The sequence below is a fragment of the Bos indicus x Bos taurus genome, chromosome 26, assembly GCF_003369695.1.
Source record: "Bos indicus x Bos taurus breed Angus x Brahman F1 hybrid chromosome 26, Bos_hybrid_MaternalHap_v2.0, whole genome shotgun sequence".
Classification (NCBI taxonomy): Eukaryota; Metazoa; Chordata; class Mammalia; order Artiodactyla; family Bovidae; genus Bos; species Bos indicus x Bos taurus.
The window spans coordinates 28,150,194-28,162,358 of NC_040101.1; the positions used below are offsets into that span (position 1 = coordinate 28,150,194).

General features: G+C 43.8%; 1 protein-coding gene and 1 pseudogene across 1 annotated transcript in view; one reads left to right on the forward strand and one right to left on the reverse strand.

Moving 5' to 3' along the window:
* The window catches only part of WBP1L (WW domain binding protein 1 like), a 58,567-nt gene that overhangs the window by 35,923 nt on the left and 10,479 nt on the right, over positions 1-12,165 (reverse strand). The window lies entirely within an intron of this gene.
* On the forward strand, positions 11,089-11,211 carry LOC113884726 (annotated as a pseudogene).

Sequence of the window (12,165 nt, forward strand, 5' to 3'; positions counted from 1 at the left end):
AACAGCCAGCCAGGCAGGCCTGGACACTCAGACACATCCCTCTGGCGAAGAGAGAAGAGACAGCTTTCCATGCCCTCTTTTCATTTCCTCAAATGTAGACCATCCTCAAACACACCCAGCATTATTAACTTTGACAATGAAACTACTGGAAAAGGCATCCTCAACCCCTCCTGGGAAACTCTGCTCTGAACCTACCTGACAAGACAGCATGACACCCACAGCTCTATGGAAAGAGTACATGGCGTAAGCGTACTATTAATTCATTCATTCCACATCTACAGAACACCCACAGCCAGGCACTGGTGTAGGAGCTGGAGGTACCTCTGTGAGCAAGACAGTCAAGAATCCTTGCTCTAATGGACAAAGGAAACTTTCCACATTTCTAAATAATGTTTATCAGCAGTCATCTCTGATTAAATGGAACTGCAACAAGATTACTAGAAATTAAAAAATAATTTTGTCAAAGTTCAATCTAAATGATCAAAATTGCAACACAGGCCTCCCAATTTCCTCGCAACCTAATAAATCATTCTTTTAAGGATGCTACTCAAGACAGTGTTTCTAATCAGCATTTGTCAACTTTTTTCTTCTTACAAGATTATAAGATTCTGTGTACAAGGCAGCATTAAACCGAAAACAACATCACGCACTCTAACAAAGTGACCACTGAGATGGCATCTTCCTCACTGATCCGCTTTTCCTTGCCCCTAGTCCTTGACCAACCCTCACTGAGCTCTAAAATTTGGGGGATGAGGAGAAAGAACAGCTGAAATGGCAAATGCAGGCATTCCCAGGAAGGCAAGTTCACATTGTGCCATGACTTACAAATATTACCACAACCCAGGGACAAAGTAGTCAATTTGGGGATTTAAGAAGCAAAATGATAATCAGTAGTTTCTACTAGTCTGAAAAAAGATTCTTTTATATAAGTGATCCAGGTTCATACATGGTGGACCAAAGCTAAGTCAAATCCATCTTCAAACCATTTTAGTCATCTCCCTGACACAATGTAGAATTTGATTCAATGCTGAATTCACCAACTTAAAAAAAGGGAGGGAGGAGGAATTCTCTGGTGGTCCAGTGGTTAGGATTCTGTGCTTCCACTGCCAAGGGGTACAGGTTCCATCCCTGGTCAGGGAACTAAGATCCTACATGCTGCAAGTCACACTAAACCAGAACTGACAAGGATTATGCTGTCAAAATGTTCTAGTTTAATAAGTGTTTATGGCCCTGAGTAGTGACAAAGATAGTAATGCTGAAACCCTTTGCATTAATTTATTAAAGAAGACATACTGCAACAGCTATACTTCCCTGATATCTCAGTTGGTCAAGAATCCGCCTGCAATGCAGGAGACCCTGGTTCGAGTCATGGGTAGGGAAGATCCACTGGAGAAGGAATAGGCTACTCACTCCAGTATTCTTTGGCTTCCCTTGTGGCTCAGCTGGTGAAGAATCCACCTGCAATGTGGGAGACCTGAGTTCAATCCCTGGGTTGGGAGGATCCCCTATGGAAGGGAATAGCTACCCACTCCAGTATTCTGGCCTGGAGAATTCCATGGACTGTATAGTCCATGGGGTCACAAAGAGTTGGACAACCGACTGAGCGACTTTCACTCACTCACTCATTGCAACATAATATATATTCATAGCTAGTGAAATTCATTCCTTCGCTATAGTTGATTTAAGAATCTTTTGGCAACATTTTCCTAGGCAGCCTATGCATTTATCATCCTTAAATTCTGAGAAAGGGCTTCCCTGGTTGTTCAGTGGTAAAGAATCCACCTGTCAATGCAGGAGACACAGGTTCGATCCCCGCTCCAGGAAGATTCCACATGCCAAGGGGCAACTAAGCCTGTGCACCACAACTACTGAGCCTGTGCTCTAGAGCCTGGGAGCCACAAACACTGAACCTATGAGCTGCAGCTACTGAGGTCTGCATGCTGAAAGCTTGTGCTTATCAACAAGAGAAGTTACCTCAACGAGAAGCTCATGTACTGCAGCTAGAGAGCAGCCCCTGCTCACTGCAACTAGAATGCCTGCACAGCAACCAAGACCCAGCACGCCAAAACTAAATAAATAAAACTTTAAAAATAAATATTAAAAAAAAAAATTCTGGGAAAGAGGCAGGGAGAGATAAGTTATTTGCTAGTACTGACAATGAAACCAGCCTTTATGTTAAGAACTTTTATTTAACCAACATCTCATGATCCCATCATGTAGGTATTAATATCCTTACTGCTCAGCTGTAGAAACTGAGGCATATGGAGACCTGCCCAAGGTCACATAGCAGGCAGAGTAAGAGCAAGGATCTGAATGACGTCTCTGGCTCCAAAGACTCTTTCCTTTACAGTAATACAGGAGTCATGATATTAAACCAGAAGTGACCAGTAAAGCAAAAACCGGAACTGAGGGTCAGCTAAACGCTAAGCAGACACTCATGTTCCCAGTCAGTGTTCTAGAACCTCTGTAGACTGTCACTTACCACTAGATCTGACAGTGGTGTTCCCAAGGACAGGGTCAGGGCCTTGCATTCGGACCGACTCTGGGGCCTGAGCTCCATGAGGTAAAAGACTAGGACAGTCCTAAAGTTCTCAAAAGTTCCCAACATGCACCCCGTCCCCACACGAGGAGCAAGGTGGCATGGAAGGTCTTCCATGCCTTGGATCTCAGGTAACCTGGTGAAATGTTCATTGGCCAGCAGAGGCTAAAGGACACTAGGGCTGAGGGCTCTGAGTTTCTCATTTCGCAATCAAGGAATCTGAAGAAAGAGGGTTTTGTCAGAACAGGATAGCAACTGCCAACTTCCAGGGCAGGAGTTAATCTCCAGACCTAAAGCCTTTTATTTCCAGACGCTTTGAGTAGAGGCTGTGATGCAGACACAGAACATCTAAGATAAAAATAAGAGACCTTTCTTATCACTCTCAGGCTGTCTACAAGCACATTTAAATGCCTTCGAGTTCTGACTCAAAAAATGCAGAAATGAATACTTACCCAAACCCCAGACTGACAGGAGCACCACAATCAAAGTCAAACCAAGACATCATGTCACGAATGCAAAGCTGGGCATCAATAAAAGGATCCTGAAGTAATTATTTTGGGGAATGCCATAGGAAGAATTCCAAGCCCAGAACAAAGATTTGCAGAACCTTGCTAAGTAGAAATGTTACGGACTGTTCAGCTGCCAGAAATCAAGAATACTAACTTATCTGTGTCCTGGGGCTGGACAAAGGCAGACAAGGAGCAAGCCTGCCGAGGCAAGGTAACACACCTCTCCTGGGTTCCGAGAGGGACAAGGAGTTCTACAAGGCACAGGGCTTGTTTCTTCTACAAGGCCTCCGTGAAAACCCGGGGATGCTCTCCTACTACTTTCCTGAGTCTTCCCAGAAGTTGGCTGGGTAAACAGCCCACAACCGCAGTACACAATCACTTGTTAAACATCAGATGATATATTTCAGAGAGGGAGAACCTGAACCTATGTTGCTATCTCATATTTTACAGATGACAAACATGCGCTTCAGTGTAGTTAGGTAACTCTTTCAAAAACACACACCTAGTAGGCAGTTGGAGCCGGCATTTCAGCCAGACCTGTGTGGTTGGACAAAATGGCTTGAACACGCATGGACACAGTGTTTTGATATTACATCCGTCACTTCCCCCTCTTCTGTGACATGATAGTCACAGTCACGTCCAGCCACCAGGATAGACCACGGGGATGGGAAAGATCACTACTGGATGAACTGGCCTTGCCCTGAAGGAGTGACTTACTCAATTACACAGTGAGGGAGAAAAGACCTCAGACAGAAACAAATGGCACCCTATAATAAAAGTGAGGGAAGGAGTAGAGCCAGAAGTGTAAGAAGAGCTTGAAGAAAGGAAGCTGTTGAGGGACAGACTGGCCAAAGAAAGTGTCACCGTGAGATGGCTAACTAAAAAAAAAAAGTAGGGTTTGGGGGAGAAGGTGAAAGCACTAAGCAAGGCCAAGCATGACAACAAGGGCACACGGGGCATTCAAGAAAGGCTGAAGAAGATGAAGCAAAGATCAGCTGGCGGAACAGTGCAGAAGCCAGCACATATGTCTGTTTACTGAGCACCTGTAAGTGGCACAATTTTTCTTTCTGATGACTATGGTAGCACTATAAATGTCAAGGGCAGGAATTTCTATTTTGTTAAGTAAGTTAAGTATCTTGGTTCTCTTGCTGTTTGATTATATTTACTCCGAAAATATGATAAATCCTGAATCTGATTTTGTGGGGGGATGTGGGAGGTGCAAGAAAGACATCCATGCAATGCTGCTACTGCTGCTAAATCGCTTCAGTCGTGTCCGACTCTGTGCAACCCCACAGACGGCAGCCCACCAGGCTCCCCCGTCCCTGGGATTCTCCAGGCAAGAACACTGGAGTGGGTTGCCATTTCCTTCTCCAATGCACGAAAGTGAAAAAATAAAGTGAAGTCGCTCAGTCATGTCCGACTCCTAGCGACCCCATGGACTGCAGCCCACCAGGCCCCTCCGTCCATGGGATTTTCCAGGCAAGAGTACTGGAGTGGGTTGCCATTGCCTTCTCCATGCAATGGTACAGCCTTAATCTTTTAAATAGAGAAGTCAAAGTAGCAGAAGCTGAAAGTGGTTTACAACAGCTTCCTAAGGTTTCTGCCTCCTGCTTATCTGCCCCTTAACAAGAAAATCCTTTTCTGTTGACAATCAATCACTCTTGGTATTTATTACCTTAGTGGATAAATATTTACTGCCTTCTCTGGAAAGTCTAGGGGTCTCTGAAACTCACCACTAACCAGGAGCTGTCACTGATGGTTAATAAGCTGCTGCTGGGTCTACAGTTTTAGCTTTATCAAGCACAACAGCAGCCTTGTTTGTTTTTATACCAAAATGCTAGGTTCATTCTTCCTGCCCTGAAAACAGTTCAACCTCAACCAAACTGGCAAGTAGCCAAGAATTACAGGAAAATCAGCAAGCTACAACTAAGGCTGTCCCCAGAAAGATTTCATGTCTCCTCACAAACTGCTCTCTAAACCAAAAATCGGAATAAGAAAAAAGGGGGAACCTAGGTCACACCAAATACATGATACACACACACGTGACCTGGAAAGAGAACTCCATTTAGGGAAATTAGACTTCAAGGCCTCCACTAAATCTGATTTCAGCTTCCACTTAGGGGCAGGACAAAGAGAGACTCAACCCACTTTTGGTGAAATGGTGGCAGGCCCCTGGAAGGGCCAACATCATGCCATTTTATTCAAGACACCTCAACTCTGAGGACCTGCAAGCAGCTCTGGGCTCTCCGGGTGCAAAGTCATAAGAGCAAGTGTGCAGACTCTCCAATGTAAGATCTTGGTTGTGCTTTATAATAAGATCTGCTCCCTTGTCTGTGTGTCAGCAAAGTCATTTATTCTCAGGCCTACCTCCTCTTGTATAGTATAAGCAACTAAGGGCAAGGTACATAACTTCCATTTCTATGTCCCTCACAGTACCAAGCAATGCATCGCACAAAGCAGGCCTTCAAGAAAAGACGGTCACATGGATGAGGGAATTGACAACTACAGAGAAAATGGTAAAAATGAAGTTAATACAACTAAACCCAAAACATTAGGGCAGGTGACTTTTTCCTGGTCACAGAAACCTGAAAAACAGCTGAGAGATAAAGAGAGCACCTGGATGGTATTCTGAGCTCATAAGGCTTGATGAAGGGATTGGGAAACCCTCTGATTATCCACCTCCAATTTTCTCAGCTGAGGAATTTAAAGCACTTAAGCCATCTCAAAAGCCAAACTCCCTTCCTCAAGGTACACAGCTGGGACATGACTGAACGCCCCAGTAATAGTTTTTCAGATATGGGGAATGGGATGAAGCAGGCCCTGGTTTTGTCTCCCATCCACCAGAAATTCCATTAGCAACACCAGGAAGTTTCCTTTTCTGCTTAAAGGACTATGAGACTTAATAAGGCCTAGCTGGAAACACAGCTCCTGGCACCAAGCCTTTTCTCATTTCCTAGATCTTATGTAAATCAAATATTACCTCCTCCTTCCTTAGGATATTTGGTAACCAAACTTTCTTCAGGTCTAAGATTTCATGGTCAAAAACACCAGCAGAAAACTTTAAGACAACTTATCCTTCCCAGAAGATGTAGGGAGTGCAGAAACTTCTGGAACACACACGTCCATAGCCCAAGTAAGATGATGACTGAGGTGGTGAAACTGGAGAGGGAATCACACCAGATGCCAAGGATGCTGGACCTTTCATCACATTATGGCCAACCAAGGCCACACCTGAACCCTGTGGACTCCCAAAGGATGACAGCAGTATGTAAACCGACTTCAAAGACACTTTGACCATGGCTCCAAATCATGAAGAAAGCATGAGAGCAAAGCAAAGGTGGGCAGGCAGACCCTACTCTGTATGCCTAACGTCTAGGGGAGAAAATGCTGGAAGGGCCTCTGAGAAAGCATCCCATCACAGCAAGAAGTCAGTGCAGGCTACTGTACCTCTCAGGAAAAAAGGCAGCAGGTACCAATATCCTATTTTATATTCACCGTTCCGAAGTCCTTCACTTTGCTCAAGATGCATATCCTTGGCAAGGCGTGCTCAGTATTATAGAAAAGGAGGCACTGACCACTGAGAGACACAATAAAGCATCATTCTTGCAAAGAATTCAAGGTTTATAAACTACTTTCACATCTCTCTTCGTTGTTCCTTACATCAGCTGATGATGGGGCCAGGCAGTTTCCACCACTCCCACTTGCCGGACAGTACACCGAAGGTCTGAGAATGCTAGGTGACCTAGGGCTAGACCGACGGTTTCTAACTGAAGGGGCAGAGGTCTTCCCGTAGAATCCCAGTGAGTGACTGCCTACAGGCAGATTTCCCTGCAAGCTAGACTCTGTCAGGGCTCTGGCACTCTACCACTCCTTCTCATGACCCTGGGCCAGTTACTTCACCTCTCTGAGCCTGCACTACTTCTATCAGCATCACCCAGAGGCCGCTCCAAGGCAGCTATTTGTGTGATAAGATGCTCACATGGTTGAAGAAGTTTACGGTCTCTTTTAGAGATTCACGGTGCATGTGCTTTACAGTTAAGCCTCGGAAGGGTCCCACAGTTAAGCCGCTTCTTTAACCCTAAGCCTCCTACACTTCAAACAGCACAGCCTTTCTTACTGAACATTTGTTCATAGAATCATTATCTTATCGCGTCTTTCAGCCTCCAAATTCTATTTTCCATCTCTACTCATCAGTCGTGAACTGCTCCCCCCACCCATACTGTACCCTGAGGGTAGGCGTAGTCAGTCAGGCTCTGGATGGGGGACACTGCTCTGGACAGCTGAAAGACAAGCCATGCGGGCTGGTCTCCTCTATTCCCCGTGTTTCTCTGAACCTCTGTGCAATCTCTGATAAGAACAGGATTTTCCCAAAACCTCTCCCTACACAATCAGAAGTTAATCTTTCACTTTATATACTGGGCAGAGGCTAGAAATGGATGCATGTATCCCCCACCCCCTAAAAAAAAGACAAAGATTTCAGAGGGATAAAGGAGAGGACTGCCATGATTAAAACTTCACCACTAGAGCTGTTCAAGTGAAAAAAGAAAGACCTGTGGTTGGAAGAGCACTTTTCGATACTCATAGGACTGAAGGGTATTGCTGGGTAGTATAACTTTTTTAAAGTGGTGTAACTCTTCTGGATAATTCCTTATGAAAACAGAAGAACTGTCATAATTAGCTGAATTTTCTCATTAGATTTTTACCTCTAGATCCAAATTAAATTTTCACATGCAAGATCCTCTCCTGTAATATTAAGGAATTATTGTCAAGTTTTTAGGGTGTGGTATGGGAGAGCGGTTATGTTCTGGAACAAAGTTCTTTTATCTTGTAGAGATTCAAACGGAACTATTTATGGTTGAGATGATAGAAGTCTGCAACTTGCTTCAAAATAATTGCAGTGGGGATGAATGAAAGTGAAAGTAGATATAGGTAAAAACAAGACTGGCCAAAATGCTAAATTGCTGAAGTTAGGAGGTAGGTACGTAGGTACTTCATTGTATTATATCATTCTCTTTAGCGTTATTTTTGTAAATGTTTAAAATGCTCCATAGTAAAATAAATAAAGGATCTTATTCTGAATAATGTCCATTTTTTACCCTAAATAATATTAAGTTTAGAAAGCCCTAAAAGAACTAGGGAACACCAAAAGCTTGAGTAACAAAAGAACATAAAGTGACATTGATCAAAATTAAAAACAGCTGTATTTTAAAGGACACCATCAACAAAATGGGAAAAAATCAACAGAGAACAGGGAAAAAATATTTGCAAACCATTTATCTGATAAGATATTAGATAATGATATCAGATAAGTATTAACTGTGGGATTCTTCAGAGGCTTAACTGTAGAACACATGTATCATGAATCTCCACAAGAGATGGTAGAAGACTCTGGCCAAGAGAAGGCAGACTCTGTGGGCCTCTTACAGCAGAAATGACTGTCTCAGAGCCACCTCTAAGCCAGCTCAAGTAATTGGCCCCGGGTCATGAGAATCAGAGGTAGCATGGCTAGGTGTAGAGTGCCAGAACCCTAACAAAGTCTGGTTTTAAAGGAAAATCTCTCCTTGAGCACTCACTCACTGGGATTCCATGGGAAGGCTGCTGTCCCTTCAGTCAGATAAGACTGCTTATTTTAAAATAAGCTAAGGATTGAACAGGCATTTCTCCCAAGAATATAAGCAAATGACCAATAAGAACACAAACAGATGCTCAGCATTACTAGTTATTCAGTTCAGTCACTCAATCGTGTCCGACTCTTTGCGACCCCGTGAATCGCAGCACGCTCCTCCTGCCCCCAATCCCTCCCAGCATCAGAGTCTTTTCCAATGAGTCAACTCTTCGCATGAGGTGGCCAAAGTACTGGAGTTTCAGCTTCAGCATCATTCCCTCCAAAGAAATCCCAGGGCTCATCTCCTTCAGAATAGACTGGTTGGATCTCCTTGCAGTCCAGGGGACTCTCAAGAGTCTTCTCCAACACCACAGTTCAAAAGCATCAATTCTTCGGCGCTCAGCCTTCTTCACAGAACCACAATGGGATGCACCCACCAGGATGGTTATGATTATTAAAAAAAAAAAAAAAAGGCAACAGTGTTAAAGAGTATGTGGAGAAGCTAAAATCCTCACAAATTGGTAGTAGGGATATATAATGGTGCAGCCGCTATGAAAAACAGTTCCTCAAAAGTTAAACAGTGATCATATGACTTAGCAATTCCACTTCTAGGTATATAACCAAGAGAAAGAAAACATATGTCCACTCAAAACTTGTATATTCATGTTCAAAGCAGCATTATTCATAATAAACCAAAGTGGAAAGAGCCCAAATGTCCATCAGTGAAGAACTAAATGTGTTACATACATACAATGGAATATTCATTGGCCATAAAAAAGGAATAACATATGGCAGCAACATGGATGGACCTAAAGACCATCATACTGAGTGAAGTCAGAGACAAACGTCATATACCACTTATATGCGCAATCTAAAAAATTGATACAAATGAACTTATTTGCAAAACAGAAATAGTCACAGATGCAGAAAACAAACTTATGGTTACCAGTAGGAAATACACTGGAAGATTAGGATTGGCAAATACACACTACTATATATAAAATAGATAACTAATAAGGACCTACTGTATAGTACAGGGAAATTGTCTCAATATTCTGTAATACCTACATGGGGAAAAAAATCTAAAAAAGGAGTGGATATAGGTATATGTACTCTTTGGAAGGACTGATGCTAAAGCTGAAACTCCAGTACTTTGGCCACCTCATGCGAAGAGTTGACTCACTGGAAAAGACTCTGATGCTGGGAGGGATTGGGGGCAGGAGGAGAAGGGGACGACAGAGGATGGGATGGCTCGATGGCATCACTGACTCGATGTACATGAGTTTGGGTGAACTCCGGGAGTCGGTGATGGACAGGGAGGCCTGGTGTGCTGCGATTCATGGGGTTGCAAAGAGTCAGACACGACTGAGCGACTGAACTGAACTGAACTGATAACTGATTTACTTTGCTGTACAGCAGAAATGAACACCAGCTTCCCTGATGGCTCAGCAGTAAAGAATCCATCTGCAATGCAGGAGACATGGGTTCAATCCCTGGATCGGGAAGCGCCCCTGGAGGAGGAAATGGCAACCCACTCCAGTATTCTTGTCTAGAAAAAATGCCATAGACAGAGGAGCCTGGCAGTCAATGGGGTCACAAAGAGTCAGACACAACTGAGCAAATAAGCACACATGCACGGAGAAACACAACACTGTAAATCAACTATACTCCAATGAAAATTTTTTAAAAAGGAGTGGCTTACTGACATGTTACAACATGGATGAATCTTGAAAACACAATGCTAAGTGAAAGAAGCCAGTCATAAAACAGCACATGGTATATGATTCCATTTACATGAATTGATCAAAATGGACAAGTCCACAGAGACAGAAAGTCAATTAGTGGTTGCCAGGGATTTGAGGGATCTTGGAAGGAGGGGTGGGAATGACTGCTGATAACAGCACTTCTTTTGTAATTGATGAAAATGTTCTGAAAGTAGATAGTGGTGATGGTGGCCCAAACTTGTGAATACACTAGAACTCACTGAATTGTATATTCCAAGAGAGTGAATTGTATGGTATGTGAATTACATCTCAGTAAAGCCATATTAGGTCTGGCATCCTGCAATCCATAGGGTCGTAAAGAGTTGGATGTGACTGAGTGACTCAACAACAAAAGCTGTATTAAAAAAATAAAATAAAAGCAAGCCTCAGAAAGCATTCTCAACTCAGAAGAGGAAGTACCAAATGGAGGTTGGGGACTGGTGTTAAGAAGCCTCAGGGAGCCCCTCAGCTCAGTAAGTACATTGTGAGCTGAGAGCAGCCAGATCTTCAAGTGGCAGCGCTGGGGACAGAATGAACGATGATCCAAAACCCCCCCTCTCTTCCTTGCTCAAGAGAGTACAATGGTGTGTATATCAGAGTAACAGCATATACCCTAACTTACCTGCTCTAAGAATAAATAATTTCACACTTTACTATTAGAAACCAATTGTTTTGCAGCCAATTAAGCTGATCATGGGGGCCTGGTGCAAAGGCTGCAAACAGCAGCCTCCTCGGTAGTGTATGCAGCCTGTTGCCTGTGCGCAAAGGTTGCTCAAAGGGATCCTGGAGACAGCCCTTTCCAGGACCTTCAAGACTGGCATGCTGTCCCCAGTCAAGGTTCCAGACAGGTAGGCTCAGTGTCTTTGGAAGGCCTCAGTGGCCAGTGGCCTTCCAAAGGGCATAGTGGTCAGGGTCCACGTTGGCCAAATTATAATGTCTATCCGCACCAAGCAGCAGAAAAAGGAGCATATGACCAAAGCCCTCCTTGGGGCCAAGTTCAAGCTCCCTGGCCATCAGAAGGTCCACGTCTCCAAGAAGTGGGGATTCACTAAGTTTAATGAGGATGAAAACATGGGAACAGAAGAGTGGCTCACCCCAGATGGCTGTGGGGTCAAATACATCCCTAATATTGGCCCCCTGGACAAATGGCAGCCCCTGCACTCGTGAGAGCCATGGTGCTGTCTCCTCCTTACTCATACCCACCAGTAAGTCCTACTTTCCTGTCCAAAATAAAATGGCGAAAAAACACCTCTCACCTGATTGCCAAGGGGGATGGTATGTAAAGTGATTCATGTTCAGTTTGGACAAGGAGTAAACCAAAATGTATTCTTAAATCCCTCCACCAAAAATAAGTCTTGCGTCAGTAAGGGAATGGAGAAGCCTTAATGTTCACCAGAGCTAAAATAATTAATAATAACAACAACAAAGGTTAACATTTGCCCAGTAATTACTATGTGGCAGGTACTGCCTATAGGCTAGGTGCTAATATCCCATTTTACAGATGAGGATACTGAGTTAACTAACTAGCCCAAGGTTATATGGAAGTAACCTGGCTCTAGAGTCTGCACTCTTCAACAATGCCAGTTTCAAGCATCTCTTCTTCTGGGATACTACCATGGAAGGGTGGTAGTTTGGGCTTGAAATTAAACTCGTGTGCCTCACAGCGACTGGCCAACAGCTCCAGGCACCTGCCTGACATTCTCGAGGGGACCACAAACCACTTCTTTTGGCAGATGGGCAGGCATTTCT